This window comes from Zingiber officinale, chromosome 2A (genome assembly GCF_018446385.1).
Source record: "Zingiber officinale cultivar Zhangliang chromosome 2A, Zo_v1.1, whole genome shotgun sequence".
Lineage (NCBI taxonomy): Eukaryota > Viridiplantae > Streptophyta > Magnoliopsida > Zingiberales > Zingiberaceae > Zingiber > Zingiber officinale.
This window is the reverse complement of record NC_055988.1, coordinates 48703274-48716582: the sequence shown is the minus strand read 5'-3', so window position 1 is coordinate 48716582 and position 13309 is coordinate 48703274. Positions and strand designations below refer to the sequence as shown.

The 13309-nt window shown below is 40.4% G+C and overlaps 1 long non-coding RNA gene across 1 annotated transcript; it reads right to left on the bottom strand.

Annotated features, from left to right (window-relative positions):
• Positions 1-1670: 1670 nt before the first annotated feature.
• On the bottom strand, positions 1671-2166 carry LOC122039632. Its single transcript, XR_006128285.1, has 2 exons — positions 2090-2166; positions 1671-1969 (listed from the first exon to the last, which is right to left on the bottom strand). It is a non-coding gene; the product is annotated as an uncharacterized LOC122039632 (long non-coding RNA).
• Between the last annotated feature and the right edge of the window lie 11143 nt (positions 2167-13309).

The following is a 13309-nucleotide window of genomic DNA, read 5'->3' as shown; positions in this document are numbered from 1 at the left end:
AAAGGAAAAGTTATAGCAAAGGAAGGCAACAAGGAGGTGAGGATGGATGTGTGATGCCTGGACTATAGAAGCCTTGGGACCTAGCATAAGAATTTATTAAGATTGTCATTTATTAAGAATGTATTAGATGAGTCATTTAGTCTTCCGCTGCTAGTTAATTGTATGTTTTGAGTCTCCGAGAGTTTTAGAATTACTATCAACATGTGTGCAATGTTAGTTAAGATAAGATTAGTAGTTCAGTAGCGCCCCGCCCTCACAGACTAGTAGTGAGGACGGTGGGGTGTTACAGGGTTGGAGAGATTTATCCAGCTTTTGCTCATTAGATAAGATATCAATGATTGGTTTTATTAAAGTTACTCAAGGAGGAAAACATGGTCATTTGATTGGGATGAACTTGAATATTTGCAGGAAAAAGAAAAGGGGCATCCTCCAATATGAGTTAAATTATTTCATGCTTGCTTTACTCATGCCAATGGAAATCCCTCAAGCAATGTTGTAGTAGAAAGAATGATAAATTATTTTATACTCTTCAACTATACTAATTTAAAAATGTTTTATTTTAATTATCATTATATATTTAATAGGTAACAACATGTTATGTTTTGATAAATGTTGTAATAAATGAATTAACAAATCAATTTCTTGAAGATTTTAATGATCAAATGAATCAAAATGATATATTTGCTCAAATTATGGGACTAGATATACCTAGTTGAGTGTGTATGCTTGGTGATGGTGTCAATCCATTTGATTCATGGGGAAAAGTTCCTAGTCGTGGCAGATGCAATCAACTAGTGATAGAACAACAAACCAAATTAGAAAAAAATGGATGAGCAAATTTTAAAGCAAGGCCAACATATTACAATGTCAGAAACAAAGATTTCTGATCAATCAAACAAGAATCTTCTCTCAAATTGCAATAGTAAGCAACACACATCATCAAGTAGTAATCCACAAATTTGTGTTCCTTGTCATCCATCTTTATGCGTAAAGTTTGTTTAATTTTATTTTTATTATCTATTTCACACATCTTCAAACTCTTCAAACTTTTATCTTTTATACACTTTTATGTAGATTGGATGTTCTATTTTGATCAAAAGTTTATTTGATTCAATAAAAATTATGCAAAAGGAGTGCTCCATAGTATGGATCCAAATACTATAGTAGGGAGACAGACACTAGGACCAAATTAGTATGAAAGAATACAAGTCCTAGAACCAAAAGAGATTTTAATTAGATCTTATAATCTTTTACAAAAGTTTGAGGATATACTTGGAGGAATGATAGTTTGACCTTATCATTGGGTATAATTTTAACCATTCATTGAAATATTATTAGTTTTTTATATTTATCATGATATTATAATTTTTAAATAAATATGAAATATATTTGCATTTAAAGTAAGTGAAGGATATAGTTGGAGGAATGATAGTTTGACCTTATCATTGGGTATAATTTTAACCATTCATTGAAATATTATTAGTTTTTTATATTTATCATGATATTATAATTTTTAAATAAATATGAAATATATTTGCATTTAAAGTAAGTGAAGGTTACTATTAGGTGCATATGAAAAATACTTTATGTTTTCTCATGTGGTATGATATTCAATGAAAAACCCCATGACGCATTTACTATGACTTTGACCCATGCATACCATACCTCCATCACACATAAAGAATATTTCATTGCTTACCAACATCAAAACTCAACATTTTATCTTTCTGAGTGAAAATTTTCATAAACCCGAATCAACATGAGAAAACAAATAGTCTCCTACATACAACCACATAACCCTCAAGGAACACAAGTTGCTAACAAGCTCTAGTGCCCCTGGACTGTGTATCATGCATCCATCCCACCTCCTCGCCTACTTCGTCCCCCATGTCTTCTATCGTATCTTTGAAGGTGTTGTCCTCACCTCCAACAGGTATGTTATGTCCAAGAACTCAGCAAGAACATTCCACTATAATATATATAACATTTATCATGAAGCAAGAGTGGTAGCCGAGTAGCATAGAACGTAACCCATTTGCATATAAGAAAGTAAGTACGGAATAAAGAATAACATGGAACTTGAACTTACTTGCACCTTAAGGACATTATCACAGCATTAAGACACCATGAGCCTAAACTTAATTGTACATCAGGAAAGTATAACAGAGCCTAATGAATGACATGGAACAAAAGATTAATTTGCATCAAAAAAAAAAAAAAAAAGAATAACACAGCATAACAAAAATTGTGGAAGATAAGCTAAGTGGCATAATAAAGAAAATACAATATAGGGGAAGAACCTTTACTTAATTATGTCAGGGGAATTTATGTCACACATGTCGTAACCATCAATTGAGCACATTTTATTTATACCATGATCATTTATGGTCGTATGGCCAAGGGGCTTATTCGATGCATCGACGGTCATATTTGGAAGGGTCTTCCCCATAGCTCATCCCAGGACACCTAATCCGTACTGTCACCATAAGTGGACACATATTACCCTACCACAATAACATATCATATTCCTATCATAATTGCTTAAGTAGTATTGTTTCCCACATTCTATAATCCTGTCAATCATGAGAAAACTAGAATCCAATCACACCCACTTCCGGATAACTTGAAGGAACTAACACGTCATCAAAAGAAGCTCAAACCGTCAACTTCAAATCCGTTATGAAGAGAAAACCGACACAATCACAAGAAAACCATAACACTACGAATCCAATTCACTACCTTGCTCTCTGTCCAAGGGAAAATAAATCCAAAGTCACACGAAGAGCACATATCTGATTTGCAACTCAACTGCAAGCTTAGATCACAAGTCCCAGCTAACTCAAAAACCCAAGAACCCATCGAAGCAACCTCCATTCGAACACAAATTGTCCATAAATTCATAAACACCTAAAAGAACCAAGAAGCATGTAATGCATTAAAATCTACCAAATCAATCTCGAAAATATGTAGCCATACAAAGAACAAAGAACAGGGCATCGTCGTGTTAAATTCGAACCAATTCCATAGCTAAACAGAGAACTAGAACAACCTCGACAAGAAATCCAACCATCTAAATTTGTCCAGCATTTTAGAAGCAAAAAGGAGCAGCGAGAACAAAGTTATTCAAAATGTAAAGCACCAACATCCTGTCCCAAAGTACTCGGTAGCACAAGGAAAAGAATCAATACACCATCAATGCTTGCTGTGACTACCTAGAATGTAACTTCTAACTCAAATCATCAAGAAGAAACTAAACGCAACTCATTCTGATCACAAACACCTTGATTCATGGTAGAAAACTGATTGAAAACAAAACACACAATGGAACAAGAACACCACAGGAAATCGAATCACACCCCAATCAACTCTTGGGATGCCATAGACCACATCGTGGCACATCAAAGGTACCTAACCCTTACTTCACAAAACCTTTACTAATAAGGGGAAGTACTTGCCTTTCTCTTGCTTTTCCCTTCCTCATGCCACCTCCGAAAGCCCTCGTGCGATGTCAGCACCGCCAGTGAGATGGTTGTAGGATTCTGCGTCCGATCGTGCCTCCCTAGAGAATCACCCGTGTGAGATGGCACCTGGTTGGATCTCAGAGCTCGGCAGAGAGATCGATCGGAGACTAGGGAGAGTGGGGAATGCAACATTTTGGAAAGCACAATGGAGGAGAAAGGTGTTTTAATTTTATACCTAGGTCATTTAACACCAACTTAGGGTAATTAAGGTCAATCAACTCTTAACTTAATTGAGTATCATATGTTTCCCTCAAACTTAATAGTTCTATCCCCTTGAACGTACTATGCAATTTTATTTTAAATCCTAAAAAATTCTTAAAATTCTTAATAATAATTCTTTTTTAAAAAATTAATTCCTTAATTACCACTCGTGAGGCCTTACATTCAATCTTTATCATTATTTCTATTAACTTTGTGTCTATATTTTTTTTATTTCATTAATACAAATATATCATTGTATTAGTAGGTGATATATACTTGAATTTTTGTGAACCACTATGAAGGTTGAATATGGTCTACCTAGTTGAGTTTTTATTTTATAAGACTTTGTTAATTATAAAACTTAATATGTTTAGTGTAGTTTGTAGTCAGTTTTAGATGCAAAGGACTTGTCATTAGTTTGCATTTGTAACTTTAACTCAAATATTTGTTGGATGAATTTAGATTATTTATTTGCCCTTTAAATTATATTTTATAATTTTTTTATTCTAAATAGTGGATGAATTATGATGATGTATAAATATTGAATTCAGGTTATATATTATAAATAAATATTAGTGATCATTTTAATATATTTATAAATTATTATAATGATTTTTATTAATATCATTATAGATTAGTTAATGCGTCATTTTAAAATGATCTTATAAATTATCTTTACCAATACTTTTTATTGTCCTTATAAAAAAATATAAATGCCATAATAAAAAGTTTTGGTGGCATTTAGCTTTATCCCTATTATGATGATAACACAAAAGACATAAATGCCCTTAAAAATGTATTTTCCTAATATTTTAGAGTGTCATTATATCTTTAAATTGAGACACTTTTAACATTATCATTGATATTATAACAACATTATAAAATGTTAGGAATGTAAGGAAGGGCAAAGATGACATCACTTTATAGGGCATTTTTCAGATATATTACTAAAACGTTAGTGCCCCCCCTAAATATGTTAGAAATGTGAAAGGAATAAAAAGGTGGAGATGAGGAGACTCTATTATGCATAAGTTTAGTTCCACATTAGAAGTCTCTTGGCTTTATTGTTGGTTTAAATTATGAAACATGCATTGATGTTGTAAACATATGCATGGAGAGAGACTCTCTCACGCACGAGTGTGCAAGAGTGGGTGTAAATCCAGGGCGCAGATTGTATTAAATTAAGGTTGACTCGTGTGCAAGCATGACCTACGCATGTTGAATACCGGGCCGGTCGAGGCAAAATTTGCCCAAAAGAATGAACTAACATATTGCCACTTGAATATCTTTTTGCTACATGCTCAAGAGTATAACAGAAGCATTAATGTAAAATTAATGGTAATTCTGTAACAACTTGATACTAATGGCAGCATTAAACTCATTAATGGTAATTTTGTAACGTCTCAGTATTAATGACGATATTAAACCCATTAATAATAATTTCATAATGTCTCGATATTAATGAAGACATTAAACCCATTAATGACGACATTAAATCCAACATTAAATGACCATAATTTGATCATTTATTGCAAGCAAGGTGAGAGCTCCTATATAAGGAGGCTGGATCTTGAGCAAAGAGTAGAACGGAAGATAAACGAAAGAGAAAGCGAGAGGAAGAGCAGGGAGAGAACCTCTGTCCACCCGTGTTCTCCCACAAAACTCACTCAGTAGTGCATCTGCTCGGCTAAAATACTCATGATAGCACTCAAATGCATTCTTAGTTCGCCACAAATAACCAATGCTTAGTTTTGATGGTTTTTGCCATTGTATCCTAGGAAACAAATGACCCTAGAGGACCTCAAAGTACAGTCGGAGGTGGGGTGAATCTGTTTCAAGGAAACTGCGTTGAGCGCAGGCGTTTGCATCTTACTCGATGAATTCTCTTTCCGACTCGCCGATCGACTCCCGATTTTGCTACGCACCGCATCGACTCCGCGACTCGGACCACCAAAAGCTTGGCAGAACCAACCCCACTGACAACCTAAGATTATCAACTCAGGTTGTGAGATACAGAAAAGTAAATAACCTATAAGAATTTATGAGAATTTTTAGGTATTTTTCTGGAATTATTTGGAGGTTGTATGGAGTAGTTTAAGGGGATAAATTTTTAAACATAAGGTGGTTATGAAAATTACCAATTGAGGAGTAATAACAACCTAGATTAATGAAACCCTACCTCTATAAACCTTACCATTTGAGAAGCTACAGTGCCAAGCCCTAAAACACCGACTCCCCTCATTTTCGTGTCATTTCCTCCCGATCTCGTCGACGGACCCGACCTCGACGCACGCTCGCACCCGATCGCCGGCGCCTTGTCGTAGATCGAGCCTCCGAGCTTCTCAACCCTTTAACAGAGGTCGCGACGGTGGAGCCTTCTTCAGAGAGCTGTAGCGCGTGAAGAATCTCCAGCCGGAAGGAACAGATCTGAGCTCCAGAGTCGCTGAGGAAGAATCGCCGATCCCTAGGGCCCGATCTTGGTGAGAAGTACTCCAAACGGTGGGTTCGACTTCCTGAGCCCTAAAGCTGAGTTTCTCCATCGGGATCTCTGTGTCGCTTGAGGTGTTTCCTGTCGTGGAGGTAAATTGAGGTGAGGATGGTTTAGATTAGGGTTTCTTAGCTATGAAGACCTGTAATTTGATGCCATGTTGGGAGGATTGTATTGATTGAGGTATTGTTCTGGCAGTGGTTCATGGTAGCAGTCTCGGCCACAACTCCCATTAGCTGTTCTTCATCCGGGAAGCATTAGGTAAGGTCTCTATGCTCCAGAAGTTAAGTCTGATGACTAGATGTAAGATTCAGGTGGTATGGTGTGCTGATTTGTGTGTTTGTAGTGGTTTGTAGCTCTATAGGAGCTCTGATCTGTGGATCTATGACACCAAGCAGCTTCGGTGAGTTTGTACCGGAGATATCACCTTCCGACAGTGAGTTATCAGTGGGGGAGACTACTGTAAGGTAAGCTTTAGATTTTAGGTACTTAGTTTAATTGAATACGTATTTGTGCATTGGTGTTTGGGGAACAAATGCATGATTTGGGATTGTAGTTGTCATAGTGGGTGCTGGAATTATGGGAATGGAGTATGTAAATTGGATATGTGGACTGGTTTTGGGTAGATCCTTGTGGCTTTATTTGGTTAATGAATGGAACTCGGATTAAAGTTGCTTGTCTTGTACAGTAGTACAGTTAATCAGTTGTATATGTATTTAGCTAAAATTGATACGTTGATACAGGACTTTGATCGGGACGAGCGTCGTGACGAGATTGGCATTGGATTTAGCCTACACTTAGAGGCGAGTACTTCTTGACTTGAATCTTTAGTTATTGTTCTTGGTGCATGAGTAGTTCGGATAAAGTAGAGCTTTACCTTGACTCCAGTCGTATTATGTCTTGTGCTTGATACTTTATCCACTCAATCTTCGAGATGCTCACATTCGTATCTATACAGTCTCCATTGTTATTCCTGATAATTAGCAGATACTAGATACCATGTTACCTGTTTGGACTACTGTTTATTTATGCTTGGTATTGAACATGCAGCTTCATGTTGCATACCTGATTTTGTATATATGATGACTGTTGCATTGTTCGCATCATGTCATTGCATGCATCGTCGATGACCTTGGCTCCCTTGTGGTTGAGACGGTCATTGGCCTGGGTCGCACGCTCGGCCACTCATGGGTAGTGGTAGCTTGGAGCGTGCCGCATGTCCTGTCGTGCCCCCCACTCGCACACTTATTGGGTAGTGATAGCTGGAGTCGGGGGCAGCAGTGACCCCGTCGCAGATGTGGCTATTCAGCTACTATGTAACTGTCCCCTCGGCCGCTCGAGAGTAGTGGTAGCTGGAGGGTGTACAGTCTGTCATTGACCCGACCTCTCGTCCATACTGGGGTCATGGTACTTGAGGGGTGGGCGGGAGTGACCATCCGTGCATACGCTATTTCTCTGTTATTTTTTATTATGCTGTTATATGTTTACTTATTCAGTTTCTGTTATCATATACCTGTTTATATGCTTAGACACTGATTACTGTGACAGTATACCTTATCTGTGATCTTGGTAGTTATGAGTAGTACTGTAACAGTTTATGTTACCTCAGACCTTATACTACTAGCTTAGGATATGGTATCAGGTATAGATATATATATACTTTGTTTACACAGTAGTATCTGCTATTTATCTTCCCGAGACTGTATCTTGTTGTACTCTTGGCTATTTATGTTACTCATGCACTATCTATTCTTTACTCGCTGAGTTTTATACTCACCACCTCGTACATTGGTAATTTCACCAAGTAGCCGATAGGGATGCCAGAACACTTGGGGGGGATCCCAACTGCCAGTCCCACGTCACTTCTGAGGACGAATTTCTGGTTTTGTTTAGATTTCTGGTTGTGAGTTGAACTTTTGAGTTTGGTATTGTAAAAACTCTATTTGGGACTTGATGTTATTCTGTGATTGGTTTTGCTTTGTCGAGAAGTCAAGTCGGGCCAGCCCGCGGTGAGTTCTTTTGGTATTATGGTACTTGCTATTACGTTTTCCGCTGTGTTTGATTTACCAGCCAAGTGAGCTGCTTATTATCTGCGTGGTTGTGTTTAGTTCTTACTGTGTTGGCTATATTTTTGCATGTATATTTGTTGGCTATGTATATTGGTTTATATGTCACTTCTACAGGGGAGGTGCTGTCCGATTTTTGTCGGACAACCTTACTCTCGGGGCGTGACAATTTATTGGTATCAGAGCCACCGGTTTACGATGCCGAATTCGTATGTTTTGTATTTTTCCGTGATTTTATTCCTCGAAGTGACATTTTAGGATTTGGGACCAGGTAGTGGCGGAACACCTCTAAGTTATAGGCTATAAGTATTATAAGTATAATTATAAATTGTTAGTAGTACTTATTAATTGTCGCTATCAGGTATGAGACGAGGTCAGTCAGCAGTCAGTTCTCGTCGTGGTCCGGGACGACCACGGAAACAACCCACTGAGGCTGAGGAACCAGAACCAGTGTCTCAGGAGGCGGATTCCTCTAGGGATCCGACTAATGTTGAGACTGTTAGTCGAGGACCGGCCCATCAGACTCCTCATAGATATCAGGGACGTCAGCCTTAGGAGATCCCTTCGGTAGTACCACCTATGAGAGATTAGGGATTTTAGACACAGGGGATTCCTTCTGTGATACCATCAGTGGAACCTGCACCTGCTACTACAGATTGGATGCGGGATAGAGCTCGTATACCATTACTGGCAAGGTCCGTCAAGGATAGAGTTACTTTATACTCGGGCGAAGCTGACCCTTGGGCTGCGCGTAGTTGGTTGAGGAATTTAGAAAGAACTTTCGGGTACATGAGCTGTACAGATGAAGAGAAGGTGGAATTGGCTGCGTATCACCTCCGAGATCAGACGGTCACATGGTGGGATATGCAGAAGACGATCTTCGGGGAGCAACACATCACATGGATGATGTTTCGTGATGCCTTCGAGAGACAGTACTTCCCTACTACTTTTTGTCTTGCTTGTCGCTAGGAGTTTCTGAATCTCAAGCAGGGCGATAGTTCAGTATTAGAGTACAATGTAGAGTTCAGTAGGTTGGCTGAATTTTATCCTCAGCTAGTGGCACTGGATTACGATCGGATGCATCAGTTTACTCAGGGCCTTGCTTCATACATTCGGATCCGGATGTCAGGTTTTCCGGGTAGCTCCTACCGAGAAGTTTTGGATCATGCGCTGTATATCGAGATGACACAGCAGCAAGTGTCTCTAGAGAAAGGTAATGAAAAACAGCTATCTCAGAAGAGAGGAAATAGGAGTAAGAGTTCTTGAGCTCATTTCGGAGGATCTTCTCGGCCTCAGAAGACGAGGCGAACGGCGGATGGAGGTTCTCGACCCTCTCGTGGTGACCAGAAGGACTTTGGGGGAATCACATGTTTTCAGTGTGGTTCCAAGAGTCACGCCAAGAGCAACTATCCGTTGGATCATGCTATATGTTTCTACTATAAACTTCCAGGCCATGAGAGTCGGAATTGTACCCTGAAAGCACAGTTGGAGACTCCTAAAGTCACATCTCAGGGGGAACAACCCTCACAGTCACGATCACAGAGGAGATATTAGAAGACTCAGAGTGCTCCCCGTCAGCAGCGACCACCGCCTTCTCAGGGACAGATATATCATGTGTAGGGTCAGGAACTAGCGACTACACAGTATTCTACTACAGTGTCTTCTCATCAGGCATTTCTAGCACAGCAGGATTTTCATCCACATCAGCCTTACTCAGCATATCAGCAGCAGTCTCAGTCTCAGTATCAGCAGCCAGTTTCTGCACCTCTGATTCCAGCGTAGACCACTCCAAGGATGCCACAGCCGAGCTCAGAGGTGGGTCGCGTTTATGCTATCACACGAGAGGAGGCACAATGGGCTGAAGGATCAGTTTTTCGAGGTACTATATCAGTTTATGCCTTTACTGGAGATCTATTGATAGATACAGGTAGTTCCCATTCATTCATATCTCGACTATTTCTTGGTAAAATCGGGAGGCTGCCTACTCGTCGGACTCATGGGTTGACGGTATCTCTACCATCTGGTGAGGTACTAAGTATTAGTCTGGAAGTCAAAGGATGTCCTTTAGACTTCAATGGTCAGACTCTTATAGTGGATCTGCAGGTAATAGAGATGGTGGAATTTGATATTATATTAGGCATGGATTGGTTAGCCATGAACCATGCCACAATCGATTGCGGAGCTAGAGTAGTTACTTTCCGACCTCCCGGTCTACCATCTTGGGTATTCTTTGGAACCAGAAGTGATGGGATAGCAGTCATATCAGGAATGCAAGCGAGGAGATTGTTGGCACAGGGCTGTCAGGGATATTTGCTGTCCATGGTTAAAGCTGGTTTGGATGCATTACCACAGCTCTCGGATATTTCTATCGTTCGAGAATTTCCAGATGTGTTCCCTGACGAACTCCCCGATTTGCCTCCTAACCGGCAAGTCGAGTTTACTATTGAGCTGGTTCCGGGAACCGCACCGGTATCCAAGACCCTTTATCGCATGGCACCAAAGGAGTTAGAGGAGCTGAAGGTTTAGCTGCAGGAGCTGTTGGACAGAGGATTCATCCGTCCCAGTGTTTCTCCGTGGGGAGCACCAATACTCTTCGTTAAGAAGAAAGACGGATCACTGAGATTATGTATTGATTACCGACAGCTGAATGCGGTCACTGTCAAGAACAAATATCCATTGCCACATATAGAGGATTTATTTGATCAGCTAAAGGATACCTGTGTATATTCTAAGATTGATTTGCGCTTAGGCTACATCAGCTCAGGGTTAGAGATGCAGATATTTCAAAGACAGCATTTCGCACTCGTTATTGTCACTATGATTCTTAGTAATGCCATTTGGGCTTACCAATGCTCCAGCAGTATTCATGGATCTGATGAACAGAGTGTTCCTTGAGTATCTAGACCAGTTCGTCATTGTGTTCATTGACGATATTCTGATATACTCCCGATCTGAGGAGGAGCACAGGCGACATCTTCGCATAGTTTTGGAGACTCTACGGCGAGAACACCTCTATGCGAAGTTTAGCAAATGCACATTCTGGTTACCTTCGGTAGGTTTTCTTGGACACATTGTCTCCAGCAAAGGTATATCAGTTGATCCACAGAAAATTGAGGCCGTCACTAGCTGGGAACAGCCAAAGATGGTACAGGAGATACATAGCTTCTTGGGATTAGTTGGGTATTATCGGAGGTTCGTCGAAGGTTTCTCCAGCATAGCCTTGCCTTTGACATGATTGACCCGAAAGGATGAGAAATTTAGCTGGACAGAATCTTGTGAGCAGAGCTTCCAGGAGCTCAAGCGGAGGCACATTTCTGCACCAGTGCTAGTACTTCCCTCTGGCGTGAATGGATTTATACTTTTCACGGATGCATCATATCAGGGATTAGGGCCAGTACTTATGCAGCATGAGCGAGTGGTGTCATATGTCTCACGTCAGTTGAAAGATCATGAGAGGAATTATCCAGTCCATGATTTGGAGTTGGCAGCTATCATTTTCACACTAAAAATATGGCGACATCATTTATATGGGATCACCTTTGAGGTTTACACAGATCATAAAAGCCTCAAGTATTTATTCACCCAAAAGGAATTGAACCACCGACAGAGGAGATGGATGGAATTCTTAAAAGACTATGGCTGCATAATTAACTATCACACGGGGAAAGGCAACGTGGTGGCCGATGCCTTGAGCAGGAAATTCCGTGGAGTTTTGGCGTGTCACCGTGTGATGGTTACTGAATTGATGTAGAGCTTCTCTGAGTTGGGGTTAATAGAGCAGGCACAGACAGAGCGAGGCTTGTTAGTTACCATGGTTGCTCAGTCCCTTATAGTGGAGCGTATCAAAGAGGCTCAGGCTACGGATCAACATCTACAGTTTTTACGTAGCAGAGTTATCTCAGGACAGCAGATAGAGTTTACTTATGATGATAGTGGAATTCTGTATTTCCATGGAAGATTATGTGTCCCCGAGTCGCATCCTGTTCTGGAGGACTTATTACGGGAAGCACATCGATCTAAATTTGCAATTCATCCAGGAGGTACTCGCATGTACAGGGATCTGAAACGATCATACTTGTGGAATGGCATGAAGAGGGACATTGCGACATTCGTGGCACAATGTTTGGTTTGTCAGTAGATAAAGGCAGAGCATCAGAGACTAGCTGGGTTACTGCAGAAGATAGAAATACCGGAATGGAAATGGGAGCATATCACGATGGACTTTGTGGTAGGACTACCCCGGACCTGGAAGGGTCATGATGCGATTTGGGTAATCGTTGATCGGTTAACCAAATCTGTACACTTCTTACCGATCCGTCTGACGGATTCGTTGGATCGATTGGCAGAGTTATACTGTAGAGAGATCACCAAATTGCATGGTATACCTCTGAGTATTATATAAGATAGAGATCCACGATTTACCTCTCGATTTTGGCGGAGTCTCCAGTAGGCCATGGGTACGGAACTCCGTTTTAGTATTGCATTTCACCCTCAGACGGATGGGCAGTCGGAGCGTACTATCCAGACATTGGAGGATCTATTGAGATCTTGTGTTATGGACTTCGGCGGTAGCTGGGAGGATCATTTGCACTTGGTGTAGTTTGCATACAATAATAGTTACCATTCAGCGATTCAGATGGCACCATTCGAGGCATTATATGGCAGAGCATGTAGATCTCCTACTTTATGGGACAAGGTTGGAGAATCGTCAGTCTTGGGCCCCCAGCGTATTCAGCGAGATGCAGAGTTGGTTGGCACCATCAGACACAGAATGTCAGAAGCCTAGGACCGACAGAAAAGCTACGCAGATTGGAGACGGAGACCTTTGGAGTTCTCTGTGGATGATCATGTGTTCCTGCGAGTGTCTCCTACCAAGGGAGTTAGGAGATTTAGATTGAAAGGGAAGTTAGCTCCTTGTTACATCGGACCCTTTCAGATACTTGAGAGGATTGGTGAGGTAGCGTATCGATTGGCGCTGCCACCTTCACTTGCCGGGGTGCATGATGTATTCCACGTATCTATATTGAGAAAAT